The following is a 9,867-nucleotide window of genomic DNA, read 5'->3' on the forward strand; positions in this document are numbered from 1 at the left end:
ACTTCGACACTCCAATTATTATAAAGCATGTATCCTTCAGAGATTTTTTGCGCGAACGCAAGATACCTTTTACACGTGCAACTGAATAAGTGGAACGTGATTTTCAATATTTCTTCTTGTAGAACTTGTAACAACGTAACTGTTTCACGAATATTTTCCCTGACACTTTTACAACGATGCGTAAAAATCTCCTTTTCTAATTAATAATTTCAGCATTTCTCTGAACAGTTTCGTTGCGATTAAAAAATATACAAAGCTTACGACGTGCTTGTTTAAAAATATTTATATGGAACAAGATTTCGAATTTGTCACATCAATCGCGATCTCAGCAGGTGTAAATTAATTCGTTCTAATGAACGAATAAATTGAACGGCTCGTGACAAAAATTATCCCTGTCCATGTTTGTCTTTCTAAAACTAATTCAAGGCGAGTTAAATGAATCGCTGTGTACCCTATTCGCGCAGCATGTGTTTTAACGACCAGCATGCAAGCGTTAACGGTATACTTTAGTTTCTCATGGTTGTGTTAAGCTGGTTGCTCTTAGAATGAGCATATACTTACAAAAGGAGGTGAACAGAAGATAGCCCGGCACCATTTTGGCTCCGAATGGTAACAGAAGCAGAGGTTGCAAACCGATGGTCCCGGCACATACATCATTCCATGCGAGACAACTTCTCCTTCGAAATCAGTACAGTGTTTTCCTAAAGCCGCTGAAAACGATTACCAGCGTCAATATCTTTGCCACTCGACAATCGTACGCGCAGTTACGCTAACCGTTTTAACGCCACGCAGCGTGATCGCTCTATTCGCGTACCGTGGTAAATTGTGCCACGATGTATGGTCACGATCATTAATTCGCAACGCGCTCAAGCGTGCTCGTCGCGAGTCATATCAGAGTTTCCTCTCGTAATTACTTGTTTTTCAAATAATCATAAACCAAATAAAAAAAAAAAAATATCAATATAAAAAATTACCTCTTGAATCGGAAAACCAAATCCTGCATTATAGAATGTTATCACGCAAACGAAACGCAGAGCATAAATATTTCGCAAACTTTTGAGTGTTTGTTGTAACGCTTCCAGTATAACCGATGAAATGAAGCGCGAGCACGTCGAACGGTATATTTCGATGAAAAAAACAGGATGAAAAAGGGCAGCGCGATCGCGTCGATCGGTACTCCTCGCAAATAAATAAACGAAGCGCTATCGCGCTGCATATAACATTACGAAAACGACCGTACCAGGAAATTTTTGTTCAACGGATCCGCATTGCGGCTATCACGATGCTTCTTCGTTGCATCGATGCTTCATCGATGAGATTAAAGCACCGTTGAAATAGGTTATTCGATTTCTTACATGGGGAAAAAGTTTTTATATCGTGTTTGCTGTTTTACTTCGCGAGTGTGCTTTACAGTATACGTTAAAACTCCAAGTCGAGCTATCCGAGTTAAAGTCTCTTGAAACTTAAAACGGCACTTAAAGGATATAGGTATAATAGAAGGTTCGTTTAAAATTCAAAAGTGTATATACGTACATATACATTTGAATAAAAATAGCGGATAATCTCAAGTAAAAAAGTAGGTTCGTGCTAGTAAAATGGTTTCAAAATACTTGTCAAAAGTCAAACGACTTGACTAATTAAGAATGGATGTAAGAGATTGAAAGCAAAGGGCATCTAAGAGTATGAATTAAGTAACAAACTCACGGTGACAAAGAGGTTTTCACTCGCTCGAATTCAAATAGATCGGTTAATTTGAACGAAACTTTAGGTGCACGAGAAGCGACACGCGTCCTCAAGGACTACGAAGGTTCTACTCGAACGAATGAAAACTTTTCTCTGGCCCGGTGTGTATACACAAGACGTGCGAATTTAAAGTGCAGATTGTATTAATTGAAATAATTGGTTGGTTTGATCAAATTAATCGTTTTAAGCTAAAATGACGAAGGTCATCCAAGCAATTGATGTCCACTGTAATTATTTGTTAATCGCGCGTGGAATCGGAACGATTCGACCTCGTTCCAACGCGAATCGTTACTAAGGCAGAGACGGTAATTAATAATTGTCGCGTCATTTGTTCGATCGTGTTCACAAATTCAAATACGGCTGAGTGGCGGAAACCATTTATAACACGTCCCGTACCACGTAGGTCGTATACATATCTCAGGATGAATTTTTCGTACTTTGCCGCATATATTCTCCATGTTAGACATACCATAAAATATTTCGCGTATTCCTGTCTAATGTCAGGAATTCTCTTTCCATAGGTCTGCGTTTTCCATATTATCTATTTTGCTTATCAGTAAACATTCTTACAATTTGTGATTAATACTGTACGTACAGGAACGTTAAGTTTTTGACGTTGTAATATTTCACATGAAATAATAATGGCTGTATATCGACTAACTTATTAATTAATTAAATTCGTGTATATCAAGTTTCCTATCATTTAATACTTTCGTGTAACTACAGAGATTTGATACTATGAAATGAAATATAAAACTTGGTAAAAAAACGCGCTTCGTTAGGAAATGAGGGTAATGATGCAAATATTTTTTGTAGCCATTATATAGAATTTCGATGGTATAATTAATCAGTATCAACTTACCAGCCCCTAACGGGAAGAAAGTGACGAAAATAACCTGCAAGCAGATGAGCATTGCAAGTATTTCCGAGTACAAATTCTTCATGGTTGTAAAAAATCAAGAAATGTTGTCGCTGTAGAATAGGTGAAAATCAGGTGTTTCAATATCTGCTGTGCGGGCACTGGAGTGCGTAGGCCAGAAATATCTGCGACAAAAATCAGAATACATTTGTTTTCACATGATTGGATCAATATTGTGTAGGACTAAGCTGATTGAACCTAACACGGGATAATTGTCCAACTTACGACCTTAACAAGCCCGCTTGATTCCCTATAAGTGCTTGAAATTGACGCTTGTATTCTTTCCAGATTAACAAGCTTTACCCCCCCCCTCCCTCTCTATTTCCTTAGATCGAGTTAGACTGCCACAACATATTATCTTTCTTCTTTTCTTTTCTTTTCTTTCGATCTTTTAAAATCTTTTAAAGCCTTAGATCGCTAATTATTATAGTGTATACATTCAATTACTCTGTAAGTCGTAAGTACATGTTTTACGTTATTTTTCATTTTCCAGCTAAATTCCATAAAAACAAGAAATATACTTCCAACGTGTTTTCACATGTCTCTAGCAAAGATCTCAAAAACAAGTTGCGGCGCAATTTAAAACGACAAATAGCACCGTGTGTCTCGTTGTGGCAACGCACGCTTCGTCAGCTTTTTAAAAGCGCTCTCTGTCTGCTGTTTTCTCTCTTCACCGCCTATTCGTTTTTTCTTAACGAGTGAACCCGTTTTTACGAGGACGGGAGCACAGAAATGACGTACTGGCAATTCTGTTTCGTGATGACACAAGCAGCCCGGTTTCAGTGAATTAAACCTGGCCCCAAGCTTCCAATTATCTCTCCCTTCCTTTCCTTTATTTTTCCCTCCTATATCGTTTGAGGTTTGAGGTTTTCTAAATTTCCATTACAATCAACTATGGCTTTTCTCTATTTTATATGTTAGCCGATGATTCATGGCAAAAGCGTCGGCTGTAAAAATATTTGGAGTTGCAACAGCAACAAGTGTGTTTTTTCAAACAGAAAATATTGGAAGCGTACTCGTTGGCAAAACAGTTCACGGATAGTTCGTCCTCTGCTTGTTATTTGTTTCAATACCGTTAGCAAATAAATTCATGGAACATAGTGGTATCGCATAAATTGAAAATAAAAGCTTTGCGTATACTTGGGAGTTGAACTTTGGCTATTATACGTATGTTATATATATATATAGAAGATTGCTTAGAATTTGGAGCTTAATAACATATCTCAAAATCATTGACATTAAAAAAGGTGAACCTTACTTACCAAATTTCCTTCCGTCAAATGATACATAAAAGTTGAAAAAAATAATATACATAGATTTGACTTTCTTCCCCATTATAATTTGAATCACTCGATTTATTCGACTAAAGGTAATCAAGCAATAACCTCACTTTACACGTATTCTCATCACGTGAAATAGATCACATCAGGGATTTTCAAAAGTCGATGAAATATTAATAGCGATTAATTATTTATGGATGTATTCTGCACGGTTAAAGCAATCACCTAGTGAATTATCGAGTTCCAGGAATACGAGCGGTAAACAGGATTGCAGCTATAAATGACTCTCTAATGTGTATATTAGAGATGAATTTGATCATTTATCCTCATAATATGAAATACGCTTTTAAGTGGAAATCATAATTAACAATTTCTGGCAGGGAAAAGTAAATAAATCGATACGTTTAAATCAATATTAGAATTTCTTCATATTTTTATCAAATATTTTTATCAAATATTTTAACATCGTAGAAGTGTCGTTGTAGAGAAATATTAGGTTGTTCCAAAAGTTTCTTTCGTTTTATTAAGAAATGATAGATGTACGATATCTTTTGCTTTATATTATTTTATTGAATTATGTGCGATCCACCTTTCTCCAATTTAATAAAAAATAACATAAAACAAAAAATGTTGTGTATCTATCATTTCTTTATAAAACGAAAGAAAATTTTGCGACAATCTAATAGAAATTTAGCTTTAACACGATATAAAAATGGATCGTTATGCCCCTAGGAGATAAGAACAATATGATTAATATTAATAATGAATAGGTTAACGTAACGTAAAGCAGCTTTTGCAGAAGGCTATTACCTGAAAATGTTTACTAAATAATGATAACATGAATTTTCTTAAGTACCCCATTTGATACTTAATCTACTTTGTAAATACTGTACGTCCTAACTTTGAAAGAATGCAATTTTACCCAGAATGTTTCAAATTACCTAGCCGTATTGTTTCCTTGTAATATAATTTATTCTTTTATAATTCTTTTATAATTCTTTCCACTTTATTGACTTCTAAACGTTAATGTAATATAATTTTTATAATATAATTTTAATCGAAGTTATTTAAAATTTGTAATATCTCATCCCTACTAGAATAATATTAACAAATGTGCAGAGCTCAAGTCGAATAACACCGGCTCAGATAAATGATCATCAAACTTACTTTTGTTATCGTCGATGTCAGTGATTTTAAACCAGCCAACGTCCATGGCAATCAATATTATTTAGCCGGTCTTAACGCAATGTAAAAAGCAAAAAAAAAAGAAAAAAAAAAAGAGGAAGGAAGGAACAGGGAGGCAAAGAGATAAAACGAATTTTTCATTTTCTCGAAACTAGATCGAGTTTCAAGCTGCTCGTAAAAGAGTCTGTAGCCAATCCGACTAAATTCGACGAACCGCGCTTTAAAATTCCCAGAGAACTGTGATAACCATCGAAATCTGTACAATTTGTCGATTCATCGCTTGATTAAAAAATGGAACAAAATGAGGCTGATCAGCCGGCCTTTGAACTTCTAATGATCCCTATCGTTATACCCTAGGTTGAATGCTACGATATAAGCCGAGACAGCTATAAGTAGGGTTCACGCCATCTATTATTCACGCGTTACACATTCGCCAGACAGACGCGTCTAACGGTTGACATTGTTTTCTACCCTCAGTTCCAACGCAATTACGTTGCTACGTGCAATCAAGTATCGAGTGAAGCTAATGATAAGTTGTTGTTCGATGCTACACAATTACTAAAATTATTCAAATTAAACTAATTTAGTCTAAAAGAAACGAGTAATTTCGTTATATATTTCCTTTCATAATAAGCCACGGTTGGAATATAGTAGCTGACGAAAATATTCGTATATTTGTAGAAACATTTTAGGGCTGTATTATGCATAACGGCACTATAGAATTAATACTGTAACAGAATTCTACTATCATGGTTATGCTGGTAATATTCGAAACAAATCTGAAAATCTATGTAGATGTTGTAAGATATTCAGTACGAATACTGTGCATTACTGGTATGTACATAATCACGACGAGATAAGGAAGGTACTGTTCTCTATTGCTCATCGCTACCCGTTGCTAGTAGCAACGTACTATGCATATATATCTCGTAAAGATTTTAAATGTAGCCAACGAGACCATTTTTAATATTTGACTATCGTGACCCATTACAGTTTCATCACTTTCAATTAATTGAACAGGACCCGCACCTTAAGACTAAAATACACAATATAAGTATGCGACAGAAAATCTTTTAAAATTTACGGACGACTATTTATGGTATTTAAAGGCAGCAAAGACAATAATAGCGGAATATTAGCTGCGGATTTTCCTCGAATCGTAGCATACAATATGGAATCTGATTATTAAAAATTACAGTGGAAATTTCCATAAGATATTCGTGCTTGTGGCATTTTGGAAATAAATTCTTAACCCAAATGGACAACCTCGATATTCGAGAAATTTTGTGAAGCTGACGTCAATGGCGATATCTACTGTTGTTGTGCTATCATTTCATAGTAAGCTGTAGTGATTGCACTTCTATTCACGGAATTGATTTATTCCACACAAAAGTTGACAACAATAATCGAAAAAAGAAAAATATATTACCGCCTTTCACATCAGCATACACAAGCACATAGGATTTCACACGAATATACACACTTGTAAATTCGACGAAACGATCAAATTTAATTATTTTTCGATTTTTCGGGCATCAAGTACTACATCAAACGTTACACATCAAACGTTAAAATACGGCGAGCATACAAAATGTACAAACCACTCTAAATTAATTAACTTTGAACGTTATTGATTAATTAAAAAAAACCACTGTTGCGTTGAGTTTTACATTTTAAAAAGTTGTTATCCGTTTTTGCTTTGTTTAAAACTAAAAACAGGACTACGTTCATTGTAAGTCGTAAATATCCCTTTTATTTATTTAAACAAACAGATATTTAAACAAACAATTTATAAATATATAATTTATTTACGTATATTTGTAATATCTGTTTTACAAAATTTGTACAACCATTTATCCATTTATCTATTTTATTTGCATATAATTTTTATAGACTTTTTTTTTTTTTTTTTTAAGAACGAAAAATTGTGATTCTATTTTAAGACATGTCAGGCTGAAGCGATACGCGATATATATTTCTATTCGGATTTCACCGTCGTCGTAACCGATGCTATTGGAAACGTTTCACAATAGACGTCTTACAAGCGCTTGCAATGTCCGTCATGTGTAAGGCTCTACCACTGAATCGCGGCTGCCATTTAGTGATTAAGGTCGATCACTTAGAGACGTTAATCCGCCATAATGGTGAGCAATACATCGAAGCCATTATTGAAAGCATAGTTACGCTTTAATTTCATCGATCTTATTCACAAATAGAAGTGTACAAATTATAGGATTTCCAAATATTTAGTTTAGTTAAAAGGAGATATGAAAATGACAGGTATATTCAAAGGATAAAACAGAACCGTACCGAATTGTAAAGTTTCAAATCATTATAACTATTTAAATTTGAAAAATCCTACTATATTTATACAATATATTTTTATTAAGAATGGAAGAAATTTCGAAAAATCCGCCAACACTTTTTACTGTCGTCTTGAAGCACACCATATGTTAAGCTTCTTCGTCAAATTCGTACAAATTTTATCGCCGATGTAACGAACGTTTCGAACATGTAGCACGCACGCGTCAACGCCTACATTTGGATTTTAAATATATGTTTTATGCATTAAATGTATTTGTACTTTCTTGCGCAATTTCTTTTAATTTGTTACGATATGAAGGGTTTAATTACGTTTAAGATATCTATCTGAATCCTTTAAATTCAAAGTTCTTTAAAATATTACGTTACGTAAAATAATCGTTTTTCCACTTTATTGTATCATAAAATAGTTACTTAAATTCATATTACTTAAAGAATCTTCCTACAGAAAGAATAAAAAAGAATAAAATCCTATATGTTAAATTTTACGTGGTTGATGGAATACATAGCGATGACGAGAACTAACTACAGACAACAAGAAACTATTAGCGAAGGCAACTGGTGACTATGAATGTCGTCCCTATAATACGTGGCGACTAAGGAGAACAACTACCAACTACGGATAACAAGTAATAACCAACTGTCTCGTTTCTAAGAGGCAACTAACTTGCAATTATCCTCCTTTGATGGTTTCTGTAGCGTGATATACGTCTTGAACGTAGTTAAAGAATATGGTCGCTGCTGAATGGCGATTTGACAGCAAGGCGATCCCGCCAGTTCAAAGCTTGACATTGCAAGCTACCGAAAACCATTAAACCATCTTGTTATCGAATATCTAGCTTTCAGAAGAACCCTTGTGATATGATATGACGTCATGACATTTTTATGACGAAGATGAACAAACACCGACCTCTAACGAAACAAATTTTTATTAAGTGCCGTATGTGGGTTGCAGGCCGGCCAATCAAGGAAATTTATCGAATGTATAAAGTAAAATATATACGAATATATTCGATATATCATAAAATGCCCGCGTTATATCGTCTAACAGCATAAAGAAAGCTGAATTTAAGGAATTAAAAAATTGAAATACCAATTATAAGAGAGTTAATTAAATTCAAACCTATCGATGATTCAAACCTCTCATAAAGACCTATATTTCCTGGAAATTGATATCTTTCGAATTCTAAATTCTCCTTAGAAAGTATCACAGAGAAAATATGAAACTTGAAAAGTACATCACGCTGATGCCTCGATAAACCGTCGTGTCGATAAATCCATGTGTCCGAGCGATGAATTTTCCCCAAACAACAAAAAACTGAAGGGAAATCTTCTTTGAAGGACGTGACAAGGTGGGAGAAGCGGGAACAATGATCACGCGATAAACTGATGGTGTACGTATAGAACGAGTGTTGCGAGAGAATTATCGAGAAACAAAAAAAGAAAAAATAATCGTTGGCCGGCGCGACTATACGCTGTCGACGGGCAAACAGCGACTGAGACTAACTGAAACGAACTCTGTCACAGTATGAGCACGGGCTGCGTTCGCGGGTCGATCGAACACGTTCTGCGCCTCTCCTCGGCACCGGCGTCAAAACCACCCCCGATGGCTGCAACGCACTGGTGCGCTTGCAACATTAACCACTGGTCCTTCCTTTTTCGTGTGATATTATACCAGCATCTGTGATGCCATTTCAAAGACCGCAATCAAAGCATTAAATTGAAGCCAGATTAAAGCGACGCGATAATATTACCCCAATATTCGTCCGTAAATGTTACCGTATAGATGTTTAATTTAGCATTATTATGCTTCGAATAATTTACTATCACATGTTCCACAAGAAAACATATGTTTCACTTTTCCCCGTAGTATGATTGTAATTTATATCAAATATTTATAATTTATAATTTATAATATTTATAATTCACTGAAAGTATCTTCCTGTCACGATTATAGGCGTAAAATGTCAAATTAAAAGTACCAAATTAAAAACATATGGTATCCCGAAACCAAACGTACGACATGGCGAATCACGATGATACGATAAAAATTGATCTATGTCTTGATTTATTCAAACAGAACGAACTTACTCGAACTTTTCCAGAATAAACGATTTATTCGATAATATCCGTCACCAGCTTCTCTTCCTTCAACGGTAACAACTGACACCGAAAGCTCGAGAGACCCGAACGGTGAGACGTACCCAGAAGCAATGCAGTTACCTGGGCAAAGAGTCCCAAAGACCAAGGACGTAGGAAATTTCGAGAAACGGAAATGGAAACTGGAGTGGCGCGTCAATCAGCACTGACGGAAACTAACAAAAATGAAAAAAACCAAACTAATTCGTTTCACAAATTATTAAAACGATATTATTCAAAATTTCACTTGATTTTCTCACTGCACGCGTCAATATTTGT

General features: G+C 35.0%; 1 long non-coding RNA gene across 1 annotated transcript; it reads right to left on the reverse strand.

Annotated features, from left to right (window-relative positions):
• Positions 1 to 2,359: 2,359 nt before the first annotated feature.
• LOC126928670 (uncharacterized) lies at positions 2,360 to 8,260 on the reverse strand. Its single transcript, XR_007716892.1, has 2 exons — positions 5,110 to 8,260; positions 2,360 to 2,787 (listed from the first exon to the last, which is right to left on the reverse strand). It is a non-coding gene; the product is annotated as an uncharacterized LOC126928670 (long non-coding RNA).
• Between the last annotated feature and the right edge of the window lie 1,607 nt (positions 8,261 to 9,867).

Source organism: Bombus affinis, unplaced genomic scaffold (genome assembly GCF_024516045.1).
Source record: "Bombus affinis isolate iyBomAffi1 unplaced genomic scaffold, iyBomAffi1.2 ctg00001287.1, whole genome shotgun sequence".
Classification (NCBI taxonomy): Eukaryota; Metazoa; Arthropoda; class Insecta; order Hymenoptera; family Apidae; genus Bombus; species Bombus affinis.